Below are 18,803 nucleotides of genomic sequence, written 5' to 3' on the forward strand. Positions count from 1 at the left end.
TGAGAGTACTACACGTTATTGACAGGGCTCCAGCCGATTCTTATTATTTTTCGTTTTTCAAATTTTACTGTAAAACAGCACCCCGTGAGAAATAGGGCCTTGGGGCTCACCAAAAATCACGGCCTAGAGGCCCTGCAGCAGCAGGATGTGGGGCCGTTGGGATCATGGGTGGAGATACAAGGGGGGAGCATGGGGGCAGTGCCCATGGCCCCCACATGGGAGGGGCTAACAGGGCTCTAGCCCTGGGGCCCGGGACAATTCTAATCATTTTTTGACTTTCTCACTCTATAAATTAACTATAGAAGGGCCAAGGACCCTTGAAAAGTCGGTCCGGGGGCTCCGCAAAAGGATCCCAGCCTAGGGGTCCTGCTCTAAGATGTGGGGGCCATGGCATTGTCCCACAGTGTCAAAGATGGAGTCCACCGATCTAACGTATATGTGAATTGACATCAGCATCATCATGCCCCCCCCAGACTTTCACGTCCATCACCGCCTATGATTGGGACTCGAGAGCATTGCTGCCCTCACCAGACTCGGGCCCGGTGCGAAAACAATAGCGGGGACAAGTGCGTCTTAACAATTTCGGGGTACCAAAAATCTTTTTTCCCTTTTGCCCGATTTTCCATATTTTGTGGGGAAGAGGAAAATCAGCATCCGCAATATTCAGGGGGGGGGGGGGATGCTGAGAAATATCCATACAAAAAATTTTAAGCTCACATGTAATTTAACACAAAAATTGATCGAAATTCGGCACTGGAAGTAATTTCAAAATAATGAGAGAAACAATTTCAGAAACTAATGGAAGTTTCCGAATAGATGATTTGAAAATAATTTCGAAAAGGATGAAAGAAATAATTTCGAAAAGGATGAAAGAATACAGTAGTTCCAAACATAAATTCAAAATTAACCGAAAAAGTGATTTCAGAATATATATTAATGGAAATTCAAAACCAATCAGCTGAAATAATTCCAGAATTGACGAAAATTTAGACTTAATGGAATTAATAACCATGCAATTGATGGAGGTTCACAATTAAGGAGAAATAATTCCAGAATTGATGAAAATTAATACAAATACAACACCACAACAGGCAAAATGCCCAGTGAGGTGGCTGAGAAAATTAACGAAGGATATTTAACGAAATTAATAATTCAGCAATCGAGAAAAATTAATAATTAATGAAATCAATGCAATTGATAAAAATTCAGAACTAACGGTATAAAAAATTCCAGAATTGATGAAAATTCAGAATGTAAGAAATAATTCAGACAGCTGAGTATAGTTGAATCATCCATAAATTTCACTATGAAAAAGCATCCGATGAAGAGAGTTTGTTGGAGCGAAATAATTCTACTAGATGGCAGTAGCAGTTCTTTTTGTGAAATCCTTCCGCCCACCCTTAACACATATATTCACGCACACACATGGCTTGGTAAATGGACCCACAAGCAAGTATATATTCTTCGGGTTTCAGTAACAAATAATAATCTTTTAATTATTATGTGTTATTAAAAAATTGGAGGAATTGCAAAGTTAATTTTCCTCCTTTTAAGAAATACCGCGATTAAATAGCAATAACAAAGAGGAGAGAAGATATTCCAAAAAAATCACAGCGAAGAGTAGAAAACTTTCAGCTGTTAATAGAGCGATGCCGCCGCAACGTGTGATCAAATCATTCTCTCGAAAAAAAATGGACTGACAAGAAAAGGTAATTCTTATAATTATAATAATTATAATTCATCTCATTCTGTAGTTGTTTTTCTTTCTTCTTTTTTCCAATCCATGTCGGTGGCGAATTACTTCATAGCATAGTTATTATGGATACGATACAACTCTGCACGTCATTTTATAAAACTTACTCTTCTTATTCTTGTGGTTTTTGTCAACAATATTATTTGTTGAATGTGTGACTTTTAAAAGAATTTTATTATTCATGCCTTAGCACTACATTACATTTGTCATCCGAATTTATGTTAAAAAATGTAAAAAAAAAAAAGACCGGTCCCGACAATCGTGTATGGAGGTATCAGTGAGAAATGAGGGTGCTCCAGTTTTATATTTACTGTATATCGATTTTAGGTTTATTTGGTGGATCTGGAATTTAGTTATATTCATGTTCACCAAAATTTATAACAATGGGAAATAATTATTTATTATTTTCAAGTGTTTATTTTGAGAGTTATTTGACGGAAATTATTATTTTTTTTAATTAAAACGTTTTTTCTACTTCCCTACAAACTTCCGCCTTTCAATGTTTTATTTTTGCTGTTAAAATTATAAATAAATGCGATTTATAATATTAACATAAGTTGCATCAGTAATGTACATAATCATAAATAATAAGAAGTGTAAATAATTTTTTAAAAATATTCAGGTGTCAGATATGCATATAAATATTATTGTACTTGGCATTCACATACATTTATTCTTAGTCAGCTGAATCAATTTCTTGTACTAAAACGATTTTGGAAGTGTAACAAAGGCTGTAGTTTATTCCTGGATTAGTTTCTATTTTCTATTCTTTTACCAGGTATTTATTTTATTTTGGGTGGGATCTAATTAGAATGCATACAAATATTTTTGACTCACGTTAAATATTTTTCCTTTGTATAACAATGTAGTTATTACAATTATTTTTTTAAAAAGAGCTTTATTATTTTTTTCAAAAATGCATATTTGTATTTGCATTTATGAAATTAATTGTCATTTTGAAAAATGTTTATTACATACCTGATGCATTCTATTACACAGTCACACTAAGTTACATCTTGAACTATGCTATATATGCACTGTGAAAAATGTTATAACCATGGATTTATATATTTCTATACCTATATAAATTTGTGTGTAGAAATACACACAAATCATACACAGCATTGGGTTACTGGTGGTTGATGTTAGTTATGCCAAACTTGAAACAAGTTTGTGTTTAGTCGAATCTGTCTATCTGTGAATTGACCACCCCAGACACTCTGCTTTACTGGTCACCTTACAGAAATGCATGCAGAACAAAAGTTTGACATTTGCCGGGAGTTGGGGGGGGGGGGCTGCAAATTTAAACAACATGTTGTATATTCATTGACTTACCAAACACCTCTGATCCAAGTTGCAGTGACCCCCCTTCCTCTAATTCTTGCTTTGCCCAAAGCCTCTTCATGCTAAAGTCCATTTCTGAATGAGTATTACATATACAAAAAAAGATATATCTTAAGATATTGCAGACCCTTTAGCTTATAGGTTGTCATATTGGTCATTTTACCAGGTTTTACCATATTTGTGTATGATTTATTGATATCAGATATTCCAAATTTTTTCTAAATTTCAACTATTCTTGTCTGATTTTGTTTCAACAATAAAAAAATAAAATAATTTTATACAAAATGTAAATTTTCAGAAATGTAAGTAATTATTGAAATTTTGATTAAGCTTCATGAGAAGCTTTTCAGGTATGTATTATATCAAAGTCAAACCTGGAACCCATTATGAATTAATATTGTGCATATGAATAATAAAGTGATATTCCAATTTTTCACACAGTTTTGTCATTATCCATCATTATGAGACTTTTATATGGAAATCAAGGTTCTCTCTCTCTCTCAGCAGAATGTAATAATGGTGTTATTCTTATGCAATAACCTAACATGCCACATCTGAAATTATAATTTCTCATCATCTTCACGTTTCTTAGCACATCTTTTTAATTTGAATCAGATAAACTGAGGACTAAATATAACAAATGTCTGACAGGGCTTGACAAATCAAAAAAAAAAGAAGAAAAGTTAGGCACCAGCCAAATCCCTGTAGGAGTCAAAAAATGTTTTTCTACAAAAAAGTTCCAAAATAATCACTCTCTCTTGTCTCCAATATTCCTGGATTTATGAGACCCTTTCCATGTTGGTAGATATGAATTCAAAAAAGTTTCTGCTATTCTTAGAGTCCAATTTAGTAATTATACATTTAACGTTTTTGATGTCAATAATGATTTCTAGTTGATATGACGATCTGAAATCTGAGATTTTCCATACCATGGTCGGCATACAGAATTTTTTATCAATGTGTTTTGATTTTCCCCCATGAAATAGAGCAATTGCATAGCTTACTTTACTTTTAAAAAAAAATTATTAAAATTATTTGATTCGCAGTCAAAAATATTAGAATTATGCAGTTCCTACTTCAACCCACAGCCTTTCGAGCTTTTTTGCTGTGGCTCACTGACAATTTTTAGAAAATAGCTACTTCACATGGAAAAACGATCAAATTCCCCAAAAAACAAAAAATTCATTAAAGAGCTCTGGCTACTGAAAGTCGTAGTGCTATACTTAGAGAACTGTGACATTCTTTCCAGATCCAATAGTAATGCTGTGCATTCGATACATTGAAAGGACCGTAATTGATGAAAAAGAAAAAATAGTTACAGAATTACTAAAAGAAATAATTGCAGAACTACCAATAGAAATACAGTGAAATTCCGTCATAACGAGTATGGCTTATAACGGCAGTCTGGATATAACGAGTGATTTGCAAGTGATTGTCAAAGAGTTAATGTTACAAAAAGCATTCGCTTTTAACGAGAGGTCCGTTATAGCGACAACTTTTATCCTGATTGCGAGCAGTCGTCATAACGGACTTCCACTGCAGTTTCAGAATTGTCAAGAGTAATTTCAGGATTCTTAAAAATAATAAGAATTTTTCAAAAAAATAATTTTATTTTTTCTGAAAATTTAAAATTAATGAAAAAATAGTTTCAGAATTATCGCGGTACATTTCAGATTTAATAAAACAAGTAATTAAAAACATAATTAAAAATAATTAAAAAAATCAATTAAAAAATGCAAAGGAAGGTATTTGAAAATAAGTAAAAATTCAAATTTATAAAAGGAATAATTTCAGAGAAATTATTTTCAAATTTAATAAAAGAGCTGAATAAATTTGGCTAACCCTGCTTAATAACAAGAATACGACGGTATGACTTGGTGGCCCGCGAACTTCGTGGGAAGTTTAATTTGGCCCGCTATATCAGAAAAGGTTGAAGACCTCTTTCTTAAACACTTATCTTTTTCCCTCACATATTTTCATGCAAGTTGTACTGAATAAAGATGAACTAAATATTCAAAATAAACACGTCCTTGTTTATATTCATCATATTCATTCTTCTTTGTTTTTCGAATTCAGTCGCAATTAATGACGATATAAGAAGAAACAAAGAGAGAGAGCGAGAAAGAATAAAATAATGCTTACATGAGTTGGAACTCATTCAAAAATTTTCATTCTTTTATTCTATGATTAATTTTTTTTTTAAAATAATTTCTCTGTGTAACTAATATATGAGAATAAGAAATTACTTTAAATTGAACTTTTTTCTTAATTGGAATTTTATTTATTGAGATAACTTCATTATTTTGCAGCATCGAATATAATTTACGAGGGTTCACATTTTTTTTTTGCTACATCTTAATGAGGCAGAGCGACGTTGTTCTATTATGATTTTCAAAATGTCTGAAATGATGGAGATTAAATTTCAGATATTCGTGCTTTCAACCCGATTGAAGATCGGGATCGATTGTTTTCTATAAATGAACTGCTATAAATAGTTTCTCTCCATAGTTTCTCGACCTTCGTTAATCAATCTTATTGATTTTTTTTTACATTATTTAAGTTCAGATTTCGATCATTCAAAATTAGATTCCCGAGTGATTTTAAATATTCATGAAAATAATGTATTAATAAAATCTCTACTCTTTTTTGGTTCTTCCATAGATTTTTTTTTAGGCAGATATCATGTAAAAGTATAAAATTGGATTTCAGGCATGCGCTTATAGGTAATGTCTTTCCTCAAGTAGAGAAAGTGTAAAAATATTTATACCGTCTTTAAGAAAACATTTTGTTTTCAACATTTTTTTTTTCACGTAATTAGAAGTATTCTTTTATAAGATATTTTTTTTTTGTAAGAACGAATGGGAATAATTCGGAATTTCCAAAGTCATTAACTATGATAAAAAGGAATTTGTTTTTTTAGTAAATTGAAAGGAAAATTGAGAGAGAGAGAGAGAGGAGGCTGTGTTAACCATTTGGGATTTTGTTATGTTTAATAAAGCAGCGTGAACAGGACGTACCTAATAATTTCATAGGCACGTTTTAACTGGAATTAGCAAGTAAATTTTTTTTTATTTATTTTGCTTATCTACGTGATGTGGGAGACATACGTTAATTCAATTCATAAAACTGGGCACAACACGAGTTTTCTTCAATTTAAATCATTCTTGCAAATATGAGAGAGATAAAATTAACGCGTGTAGAGGATTTATAGAAATTTCACCGAGGGAAATTCAACGCCACGAAATTCACCGATAGAAAAAAAAAATTCACCGAAAAATTCACCACATCTCTCACCAACAAGCAATTATCCGTCGACAGAAAATTCACGGACAAAAGTTCGTCAACAGTGAGTGACCGAGTGATTGAAAAAGTTTGTGACCTAGTGATTCAAAAAGTGAGTGACTGACTTGGTGAGTGAGTGCGTGCCCGACTGAGCATGTGAGTGAGCGAATGATTGAATAAGTAGCCGAATGAGTGAGTGACTGAGCCGGTGAATGGGTGACCGACTGAGTAAGTGGGTAGTGACCGGCCCTTCAATGTTCAATGAGTAAGCGCGTGAGCAAGGCATTGAATGAGTGAGTGAGTAAGCGAGGAAGTGATTTGGTGAATTAAATGAGCGAGGAAGTGACCAAGTGAGTGAGTAAGTGAGGAAGTGACCGAGCGAGCAAGTGCGCAATTAAGCGACCAAATGAGAGAGTAAATGACCAAGTGAGTGGGTGACCGACTGATAAATCGAATGAGTGGCCAACTGATCAAGTCAAGTGGGTGACTGACTGAATGAATGATCGAGTGAGTGATCGAATGGGTAAGTGAATAAGGGAGAGAATGAGTGAGTGGGAGCAACTACATCTGGCGGAAAAATTTAGGGGTAGCAGTTTTCGGTGTGAACAAATTTATAAAATTATCGAATTTTAAAGTTGTGGGGGGCGGGGGAGCGGCAAAATCGTTTCGGCAAAAATTCTAGTCGCGGCCCTGCGAATGAGTGTGTGTGAGTGCGCAAGTGAGAAAATGAATGTATGAATGAGCAAGTGAGCAAGCACGTGAATAAAGACTGAGTTGCTGCTCACTCACTCTGTTATTAACTTGCCGATGATTTTTCCTGTATGTGAACTGCCTGGCGGTGAGTTGTTGGTGAATTCGCCGGCGGTAAATTGTTGTTGGTGGATATTTCTCGGATACGCGTTTAGACACCCGGCTACAAGGTGTGTGTGTGTGTGCGTAACTGTCCCGGTCTGATAAACATTCGAAGAGAAATGGAAAAGAAAAAGAATTGTGAAAACACAAACGTCCTTCCCCTAAATAAAAAATTATGGTAATGATGATACTTATTGAAGGACATTTTCTCTGAGCGTTGAAAATATGTTAAGAAAATAAATCCGAATGCAGTTAAAGGAAACGTCCGACCTTCATCCGCTGTTTACTAGAACACACGTTCATTTTCTTAATATTTTATTTCGACCTTAGAGCAGATATTTTTTTTTTTCCTTTTCCCTCTCTTCACACTCAAACACAACATCTCTCTTCCCATTACTTTAGATTTTTATTACGAGCCCGTTTTATGCAGCGAATAAACGCTTTTTTAGTTGAAATGTGGCGCCGACGCCGAATGCCGTACAATACGCATAACGCCAAAAAAGACGTTATATAACAAATGGATTTTAAGCTTTTTTGAGTCTCGTCTCCTCATAAAAATGGGGTATTTTTCTGTTTTCCTCTCTGTTGTTGGTGTAATTATTTCTACAGCTCATAGCCATGACCTTCTCCACGAATATTTATTCAATATCCAGTTAGATTAAAATAGAGTTTTGTTTTTCTTCTGAGTGTGGATGTTGTTCGACGGATGGTGTGTGCTTTGAGCTTTTTGGGAAAATAATATTTACCCGCTGAGTGGTATTTTTCCTTCTTTCTTATGTATTGAATGTAATGGGAATTGAAAGGAAATCGAATGTACACATTGGGATTTTTTTCCCAGTCCTCTATGACAGTGGTATCTGAAGACTTCGCGACTTCGAAAATGGAAACGAACTCCGATATTATTGGACCGGATCTCGGTGAAGCCTGAAACACTTGTGGCGCTACTTGTCTTGTACAATTTTTATATTTTTATTATATTTTTTATGCCACTTACTAGCTAGGCATTATCTAGTGTGTTCTTGTATTGGAGTTCAGTCTGGCTCCAACTGTCGACCGAATTTGAAATGGTACCAACAATAAGGTTTACGTTTGGGTGTACCATCACCACTAGACCTCTCTCTAGACCGAGAATTTGAACGAACTCTTCCCTTTTTGTTAAAATTGTTCTCTCTATAGCGGGATAAGTGGTCAACAGCAACGGTCAAAGTCGAAATTTGACTTTGAAGTGATTGCAAGCTGATGATTATATTCAGGCATTTGTGACATTTTTCAATGTAGAGTTTACAAAGTGCCACAAGAGGACATGCTACTAATTCAAATTTGACTCGATAGGTGTTGAAATATTGCATGACCTTATAAAGTTAATTGCACGATGATTGCGCGCGTGTGTATAATTTTTGTTAGAGGGCGATATTGTTCCCACTTTGAAACAATGGTCTAAAATAATATTATTTCGAATCTTAACGGGACTTAAACAAACATGGATATTTCTAAAAGAAAAAACAGGGTGTAATATTGATTCTTTGTATATACACCCTTTTGTCTTTTGAGCTGTTGGTTATATTAAGTAAATATTTTCAATTTAGAAAAAGAACCCAAATAACGTGATTTTTTTTGATACCACAAGATATAATTTTATTTGACACAATATCTAAAATGGGCACGTTATTTGAATACTTTCTCTAATTAAAAATATGTTTCTCTGCCGAATGTGTGCGGAATGGAAAAGTTTCAAGTCCAGGACTTTTTCCACGGCTTCTAAACGGGCCCCTGGGGGAAGGGGAGGGGGGCTGTCTAACTTGAGAAAAATCTCGAAGTTGTGAATTTCGATGTCGGCTTCTGGAAAAACGGATCAAATATTATATGAATATGGAAAAATACCATCACAACCTCATGTGTTAGTACTGTTACTGATTTCATGTTTCTCTGTCATCAATCGTTCAAAAGATAAAGGGCGTATAAGGATTTGACTTACATCCGATACTATATTTCTATTTTAAGACCAATGTAATATTTGAGGGTCCTTTTGTTTGATGCCACTATACTGCTTGATATGCACCGATGCCCTTTTGTTTGATTCACTATACTCCTAAAAAGCTCTTACAGAACCCAGAGCCGCCTTTAGGGATGTGCAACAGGCGCTGTCGCACCGGGTAACGCACTTACAGTAATGATAATTTTTTGTAATATATTTTGAATTTTCATCCATTCTGGAATTCTGAATTTTCATGAGTGCTGGAATTATTTCTTTCATTTATTATAAATTTTCTGCGGTGCTGGAATTATCTTTATGAGTTACTTTTATAATTTTCAATGCATGAATTTTTGGGTGCTGACTCCCCTCTCCCACAGAATACATGAAATCGGGGCACCGAAATTACTGAGACGCCTCTGGGCTCCACAATTATTTTCGCATCGAGCCCCGCTTTTAGGGAGGACGGCCTGACAAAATCCCTAAAAAGCTCTTGCCGAACCCCGAGGTTCAGCAGAACATCAGTTGGAAACCTACGTGTTAGATATTTCAGTGCCACAAATATACAGGGTGTCCTGTAAGTGCTAATGTTGCCTTTATCTCATCAACCCTCCGTCGTAGAGGTATGATTTCAATTTAAAAATTGCTCAAAAGGTGTTCAAAAATTACCCTGTTGTAGTTTTGAGAGTGAAAATACAGTGTGTTACAAAATAAAAAAATCTAAATTTTTATACGTTCAAGGAGACAAAGACTTGCCCTGTCTTTCCTGATGTAGTAATAAATCATGTTTCTAAATGCAGTATTCACCGAGATAGTTGAATTCAGAAATTAGAGAAAAGTTATGAAAGAACAGCAAAGATTAACGGACGCTTCTTTCTCCTCCTTTATGTTGTCCTTTAACGACTTTTCTCTGGTTTTTGAATTGGAATATCTCAGCGAATATTGCACTTAGAAACTTGGAATTTTTCTGTTGGCCCCAGGAGAGACAGGGCAACAACTTTCTTATTGGAATTTAGAATACGGGGCGGGGGGGGGGACCAACTTAGATTTTTTATTTTGTTACACACTGCATTTTTACTCTCAAAACTGGTAAAGGGTAATTTTTGAACACTTTTTGAGCATTTTTTAAATTGAAACTATACTCTACAACGGACGGTTGATGAAATAAAGGCCGCATTAGCACTTACAGGACACCCTGTATAAACGTGTTTTAGAATTTTTTTCTCTATTGCCCCTAAAATACCGACTTTGTAAACAGGGCTATAACCTTAGTTTTCCGTAGAGATGTATCGGTGATAAAAGAGGTCCTTGGATTTAAAAAAGATTGAGAAACGTCGGTTATAATATACAAAGGATGGTTCGGATGCGCGAATAAAACGGAATGGCCTCTTCTGAGATGTCCAGCTTCTCTGTTATAAGCTTTATTTATGTAGTGAGAAGTGAGGAAATTGATATTCTTTATTCCCTCCCCTAGATTCGACATGGAAATTCTTCAAGTAAATCCAACAATGTATTTTTATGTGTTTGTTTGTCCGGATTTTCTTCGGGAATCCATTTACTTCGAAGGCGTTTTCCAGTGTGACTCCGCCTCACTTACCATAATGATAAAATAGAAGCGAAGTGTCGGCCCGATAATGCATGCTTAAGTGAAATAGATTGCTACTGCGCAACTCTCATCTCGCAAAAGCTAGCATTTTTTTTTTTTTGTTTCATTTCTGTGGGGAATTGTTGTTATTATTATTGTAGCAGCAGCTGTCTTAGCTCTTCTTCCGCTGCTGCTTCTGCTCACAAGGACAAGGTCATCCATCATCATCATCATCATAGGCATTTTTTTTTTCTTTTCTTATTCGGCTTATAATAAAATCGTGGCACGAATGCTATGCGTGATCTTCGGAACATAATTTATTCTTCCCTTCTCCGATGGAAGTTTTTTTGTTCGAATATCTTTTTATTGTTTATCTTCTTATTCCTGCTTTATCCCTCCTATTATTGTTTTATTATTATTGCCATTTCCGCAACGCCAAGAGTACGAGCCGGAAGCTGTACGTAGCTGTTTGTTGGGATAAAAGGAGGGAGATGTACGTACTTCATGTACGCGGAATACACTTCGAGATAGCTTATTACAATATATATATATATGATATTGTAAAAGTTCCATATTTTAAATCAAATATTGCAAACCAATTAATTACGTGAACTGGAAAGAGATAGCAAAAATATGAAAATTCAAATAGGAATTCAAAAATGAAAAAGTCATAGCCAATGTCTAGGTCTCTCATTGGGGGGAACACCCTGACATTGGCTTAACACAGAACGTATCGGAGAGCATTTCTTGGCCTCCACAGCCTAAATAGATGCCGCTGCCGCTGTGGTGGTCGAGTATTCATAGTGACGGACTCGCATCGCGAGGACCCGGGTTCGAGCCCCACCGTCGCCACAGTGGTGGTCGGCTGAAGTTGGTTTTCTGTGGTTCCCAACTTCGAGGCGCAAATGCGAGTCTATCTCCCCGTTAAAAAGTCTCGCCGCATAGAGCAACAGGCCTACAAACAGTACAAATATACAGTCACTACACATCACTCACTTCCCTTCTGAGATATAGATGGCAGCACTGAAAAATCATACACAACACTATAGTCTGTTTCAGGTTAACTTTGCAGTGAAGAGAAAGGTAGAGAGTGTATTCCTTCGCCGCAAAATATAGTTCTCATATATCGGAGGTTTAAGATGAACCTTTATACAGAATATTTCAATTTTTTCTATGATTTTGAAGAAAATACTGAAAAAAAATCGTTTTGAACCGATGTTTACTTGTTTAAAATTTTTAAATTGTAAAAAAATATTGGTTATTTATTAAAAATCCATAGCAACGGCAACGACACTCTGGCGCGATATCCTAGAAATTTTCCCCGCCAATATCACTGTCGTGTTTTTTTTCGTTACACAATTATATACTGTATATATACATTTTTTTTTTTTTTTCGTTATTTGGTTGAATTTTTCATAACGATACAATTTTTCATTCAGTTTTACATGCAGTTGTAGGCTTACATAAAAACGAATATTCAATCAGTTTTATTTTCGCCTAAAAATAGGCTTCAGTGAGTTCAGATATTCACTCATAGATTACAAGAAGTGTTTCTCTTCCACGAGAGTGCCGATACTATTGTGACTTGTGAGAGGCCCTCTATGGGTGCAGAAGTTTTGGTTATAGGTCCTCCTTTTTTTAATTATTTATTTTTTGCCATGTTTATGGGATAGTTTTAGTTTCCGATCACGGAGAGTGTTGACAGAGTCGCGACTTCCACTCACACGAACGGACGACATCTTCCACCCGCCTGTTTCTCCTCATGCCCCTTGCCTTCAGCGTCTCTTGAGATACAATAAATGAGTGTGGGGGGGGGGGGGTCCACAGTGGTTTGGGCTTTCATCTGTTATGTGACAGTTGTGTCTTAATTTTCCCCAGAGATAGCCACGCTAAAGTTCTCTGCTCTTCCATTCCTGAATACTGTATTTTTGGTTTTTGAATATTCGTTGTACACAAAACTCCATAAGAATAATCCGTAATAACCATGAGCACCGCATCAACCGTAACAAAAGACTAAAGCTGTCGGGAAAACAAGTGTCATCGACGTATACCGTTCGGGGAAGGGGGGAGGTCGAGTGACGGAAATTTCGGCAAGAAAAGTGAGTAAAAAATTCTAAACTTCTCCGTATCATTATTATTATTTGGTGCTATTCCTGCATTTACACGTGAAAACAGAGTTAATCTGCTTCTTCTTAATTTTATTTAACATTAATTTTTTCCATATAAATTGAAGAAAAAATTAAAAATCCCCAAGTTTTTGAGAGCCATGGTTAATATACAGTATTTTAAAATTACACGTTGCTTTCATAATATTGTTTTGATTTTTATTTTGTAAATAAATTTCAGCTGAGGGAAGGGAAATATTGCAGAAAAATATGACTTTTTTTGAAATTTTTAGTGTTACTTATGGCACATCAATGAAGAGTAAGTGACACGCTGATAGAAGATAATTATTTTTTTCTAAATTTTAAAACATTTTCTAATCAAAAAACAAAACAAATGATTTCAAAAACCTCACTTTAGTTTCTGAAAGTATCGGCAGTGATTTTCTTTTAATTCTATAATTATTACTAATTTAACTGTGCAATTACGTTACACGTAAAAAATATTTTTCTCAGTGAGATTGGCGAGAATCGTTCAAACCTTACCGAGGCCGCGCATCGATACATTGGTTAAGAGGCTTTCGTTCCCATAGCAACGAGTGATGCGGTTTCCTCGTAGCTTCCCCTTCACTGCAAAGTTAACCTGAAACGGACTATAGATACTCACTCAGACTGTTAGGTACACACACTTACAATTCCGGCTTCCGGCACAATTCGCTAGGTAGTAAATTGCCTATGGTGATAGACCTGAGTTGTACTCGGTATAAAAAAAAAAAGCCTAAATAGATGCTCGATCCCCCCGACGTTCTGCTGTAGTACCACTGAATTCAAAAATCAAAATAGAAGCCAAAACAAATGTTTTTTGGTCAAGTTGAAGGAAAAAAAAAGCAAAGTAGCAGTCAATATAAAAATATATAAAATAGATGCAGAAGGATCAAGTACATACCACACACACACACACACACACACACACACACACATACATGTGCTAGTCCTAGGTATGGCGGGTTGTGTTCAAAGTGAACAGTTATAGTTATTGGTGTAAGGAGGAAGTAAGTCCAATATATATATATATATATATATATATTATTATTACTCGCCGAGGTACGTGAGGGCTGCTCACAGGTCAGAGGAAAAAAAATATATATATATATAATCAGTAGTAGTAACTAAACCGCCCATGCGCATTGTGAACATTCCTCCTTATTGTCCCTGAAGGAAATTCGAACGATTTGGTGCATGCCATGTGTGACGTGTGTTGTGTACCCAAATATATACAGGGTGCATAGTAAACCGGGGGGGGGGGTATGGCATTCTAGAGGTATACCCCCAATTAGAAAAAGTTTCCGAATAACGTGTAGTACTCAGATATGTCATTCATGTTGCAAGGGGTTGTCTGGTTATTAAAATGGAAAAATTAACTTTTTATAGGTACCCTGTCCTATATATAAAAATTCCAATTAGAAAGTTGTTGCCCTGTCTTCTCTGAGGTAAAAAAAATATTCCATGTTTCTAAGTGAAATATTCACTAAGATATTGGAATTAGGAAAAACAGAATAAATTTGGGAAAAAAACAGCGTTAAATGCGGATAAACGGTTTTCCAGCATTTTTAGAGCCGTTTTTTCCCCATCTTTCCCCCGTTTTTTGATTTAGAATATCCCCGTGCACTTAGAAACATGGAATTTTTTTTTGTTGGCATCAGGAGAGACAGGGCAACAACTTCCTAATTGGGTTTTTGGCACATGGGGACTGTATGAAAAGTTAACTATTTTTTTTATTTTAATAACTATACAACCTCTTGAAACATGAATGACATATCTGAGTGAACATATCTATACACATACATATATATATATAGGCCTACAGTATATAATTCAGGGCTGGACAAAGCGAAAAGAAAAACCCTAGGCGCTAGAAAAAAGTCCTTAGGCCCCCAAAAAATTTTTTACCCGAAGAAAAAGGTCCCAAGTAACGCTTCTTTTGACATAAGGCATAGATGCGTTACTTTCTCAGGACATAGTGACTGTCTTTCACAGGGCCGCCCTTAGGGTGTGGCAACACTTCCGGTAATAAAAAAAAAAAAATAGAAAAAGATATTGTAATTTTTGTAAAAATTTCAATAATGAAACAAGGTTGCTGTATTTTGACGAAGAAAATGTTAGAAAAACCTAAATAATGTAATGAATAAGTGAAAATTATTCGTCACACACACACACTAATTATATGCAGTAATGATAAAATAAAAATAATCTTTATTTATGGTGGAGACAACCACTGAGACTGACGTGTAAGCACATTCTGTTTAGCACACGTTGCTTATATATATATAAGCCAACATAAACACATATTAACAAGTATAACATACAAACGGTCACGTCGGTCGAATATTATTAGCAAAAGGTTCCTCATATTGAAGCTCCTTCCAGGAAGAAAAATAGCTTGCTTATTAAGTGTGTGGGGAAGTTTATTTACTCTATACGGTGTTAACATCAGGGCTAAACGACAATTTTTTTTAATGTCCCAACTGCCTTCTTACGAAACGCAACACTGTGATACGGTAAAATTTCTGACTATTTTCGAGACGCATGGCATTTTGCGTGTGTATGCAGTGCGATATTTCAATAATCTAACGTACTTGCAGAGTTTCTGTGAGAGTTTTTGTTCTGCGTAAGTGTGATCGCGTAAGATTCAAGTTTTGAATGCGATTTCAAGTCGAACCGAATTGGACCATTTCGCGTCGGCAGAAACGTGCTACATAATCACGTTACGCGTTTTTTTCTTCCCTAGCTTGACGCATCAGCTCAGTTCGGCTATACAGTATAGGGCCCTGCCATCAACTATTCTGTCCTCTGCCTGCTCCTGTTTGAAGGGAAGGGAAAGAGAACGCAACAAAAAAAATCAAGTGAAGACCGGCGAAGCACGCGGCGCACGAAGCATTTGACTCTTCCAGAAGCAATCGGCCAATCACGCCCCGACCTAAAGCGCTGGCGTGAGGCTTGTTGCGCTCTGTAGGGAAACAGTCATACCTCTTTTCTTATTGGTGAGTGGACGGCGTGCCGCACTGGGCGATTCACGTTGCACGGCACAGAAAATCTGTTCCTAGGAAAACCCGGCGTAAGGGCTATCTTCGTAGTAATAATACCATCAAGAGAGCTTGACAAATTTCAGAAATATGAATCTTGTTGTGAAAAGGCTGAAAAAAAAAAAAAAATAGAAAAGCGAAATATCTTAACACACAACGTGGTGTGTTTGAAAAATTTTTGCAGCCGGAATTCAGCCTTCTGGTAAAGATAAAAGAGAAGTATGTAGGAGATATTTCACCAAGAAATGGAGCCTCAGCCATTTTGAATAGCCTAAGTGTTGCCGAAGAAGTGGCTTCCGAATTCGTAAGCAACATCATAGAAGATTATTTCGCTGATTATTCCTGATTGCTTGCTCTCTACAGGAGAGACTTTTTTTAATTGAGGTATTGACTCGCCCCCCTGAAATTTGACAACCAACTTCAGCCGACCACCATAGTGGCGCTTTTTAGGGTCAAACCCGGGTTCTTCGAGATGTCTGGCCATTACTTACGATGCCCACACGACTGCACCATAGAGTCACCTCTTCACTGCAAACATGGTAGATGGCACGCAGAACCTAATCTATATATATAAACATGCACAGTTATCTTTTTAAATGCACAGTTAGGTTGTGCAATAAAGAATTCCGACACACTCGACCTGACTGCTGCATGGAAAAGAGAGGCATTTGCCGCCCCCCCCCCCTAATCTGGAGGCTCAAATTCGCAAATTCGGGCAATTTATGTCTTACCCAATCCATAGTTAACTTAGTTGGGGGTGGGGGGGGGGTGCGTTCCTCTGTAACGCCTACTGAGATCCAGAAGTTTCACCTCCGACATTTCATTCCTGGTTAGTTTCGTCCCGTTACTTTCGTCGGAAATTTCGCCCCAGTCATTTCGTCTGTCCTAACCGTATGAGTGACCGAGTGAGTGACCAGGTTATTGGGTGAGTAACCGTATGAATGACCTTATAAGTGGCGAGTGACCGTATGAGTGACCAGGTTATTGGGTGAGTAACCGTATGAATGACCTTATAAGTGGCGAGTGACCGTATGAGTGACCAGGTTATTGGGTGAGTAACCGTATGAATGACCTTATAAGTGGCGAGTGACCGTATGAATGGGTGAGTGACCGTATGAGTGACCAAGTGAATGTACGATTGGCTGTATGAATGAGTGACCGTATGAATGGGTGAGTGACCGTATGAGTGACCAAGTGAATGTACGATTGGCTGTATGAATGAGTGACCGTATGAGTATGTGAATGTGCGATTGGCTGTATAAGTGAATGAGTGAGTGACCGTATGAGTATGTGAGTGACCGTATGAGTATGTGAGTGACCGTATGAGTATGTGAGTGACTGTATGGGTGAGTGAATGACAAAATGTGTGATCACGTGAGTGACCGTTTTCGTGATCAAGTTACTGACCGTATAAATGTATAAGTGACCAAGGGAGTGATCGTATGAGTGATCAAGTTACTGACCGTATAAATGTATAAGTGACCAAGGGAGTGATCGTATGAGTGATCAAGTTCATTACCGTTAGAGAGTGACCACACTTACTTGGTCGCACACGGTCACACACGCTGTCACTCACTCATACACTCACTCGGCCTTTCATATGGTCACTTGGCTACTCAGTTGGCCATTCATATGGTCACTTGGCTACTCAGTTGGCCATTCATGTGGTCACTTGGCTACTCAGTTGGCCATTCATATGGTCACTCAGCCACTCAGTTTGTTACTGACATTGTCAGGGCAGACGAAATGTCGGGGGATGAAACGTGCAGGGGTGAAATGCCGGAGGCGAAATTTCCGTAAACCTGCCCGCTTCGCCCCCATGGTCCCTTCAAGTTAAAGCCGGGTCCTGCCGACACAGCCGCCACTTCGAAAGTAAGAAGTTAATAATAGAATGCTTCTATGGCGACAGATCAGAGTTGTGCACGTTTCAGTAAAGATAACCGATTTAAGTTAGAAGATAACGAAAGAGATTTAACGCCACACCGGCCAGAAAATTCAATTATATAAGCACGGAATTCTTATTTCTTACATGAAAGAGCTTTTGTATGTAATGGACATTTTCTCTTTCGAATTCTCTTATAAATGGAGGTTTCTTCATATTTTATTTTGTCCCGTCTGTATCCACCAGCTTTCACTACGTATTCGGAGTATTGTCTCGTTCGACAGAAAAACAGTTTCCGGAACATCGAACCAAACAATGGGCTTCTTTCTAAATTTACTGTTATGACATTATTACACAACAAAAGCCTTCCCTCCTCATCGTAAAGGACGGAGAGTGAGAGAGAGGAAAATATTTCTTTGTGCGTTTTATACGAGTGGGCTAATCCCTTATCTCCTTTCGCTACATTGTTATAAAATTAGCGTCGGTAATGATAATTAGCGATACGCTGATTCATTATGCTCTTTTCAATCCCGGGTCTGAAATTTTTTTTTGGCCCGGGAGAAAATGATTCAGCGAGTTTATATATATTTTTTTTGTAAAAACAAAAACCTCGTTATATATTAAAAGCCTACGAATAGCCCGTCACTCTATTCAGCCACTTACAAGCTGGTATAATGTGCGTAGCGATAGAAAAGCGTTAGAGAAGCGGCCCACTTGTGTCCCGTATTACGGGACACTCCAGTATTTTCAGTTCTTCCGAATTTTTTTATACATTTGTCCAGTTTTTTCGACGGTGCTTATTTTAATTTGCAATGTTTACAAAAATCGCGACTAAACAGTGTTTTTATAATTATTATGGTAATTATGGCTACAAATACAAATCTTAATTTTACATATTTGTTAGGTTCAACGCTTTCTCTCCTGAATTTTTCAGCGATTTTAACCACA

General features: G+C 36.7%; 1 protein-coding gene across 1 annotated transcript in view; it reads left to right on the forward strand.

Annotated features, from left to right (window-relative positions):
• Positions 1–1,417: 1,417 nt before the first annotated feature.
• Positions 1,418–18,803, forward strand: part of LOC149078450 (uncharacterized) — a 151,078-nt gene continuing 133,692 nt past the window's right edge. The window contains exon 1 of the mRNA XM_089240553.1: positions 1,418–1,709. The gene's annotated coding sequence lies outside the window, so the exon portion shown is untranslated. The remainder of the gene's footprint in view (positions 1,710–18,803) is intronic.

This window comes from Pholcus phalangioides, unplaced genomic scaffold (genome assembly GCF_987345545.1).
Source record: "Pholcus phalangioides strain wild (caught in Gottingen) unplaced genomic scaffold, Ppha-v1.0 ptg000013l_1, whole genome shotgun sequence".
Classification (NCBI taxonomy): domain Eukaryota; kingdom Metazoa; phylum Arthropoda; class Arachnida; order Araneae; family Pholcidae; genus Pholcus; species Pholcus phalangioides.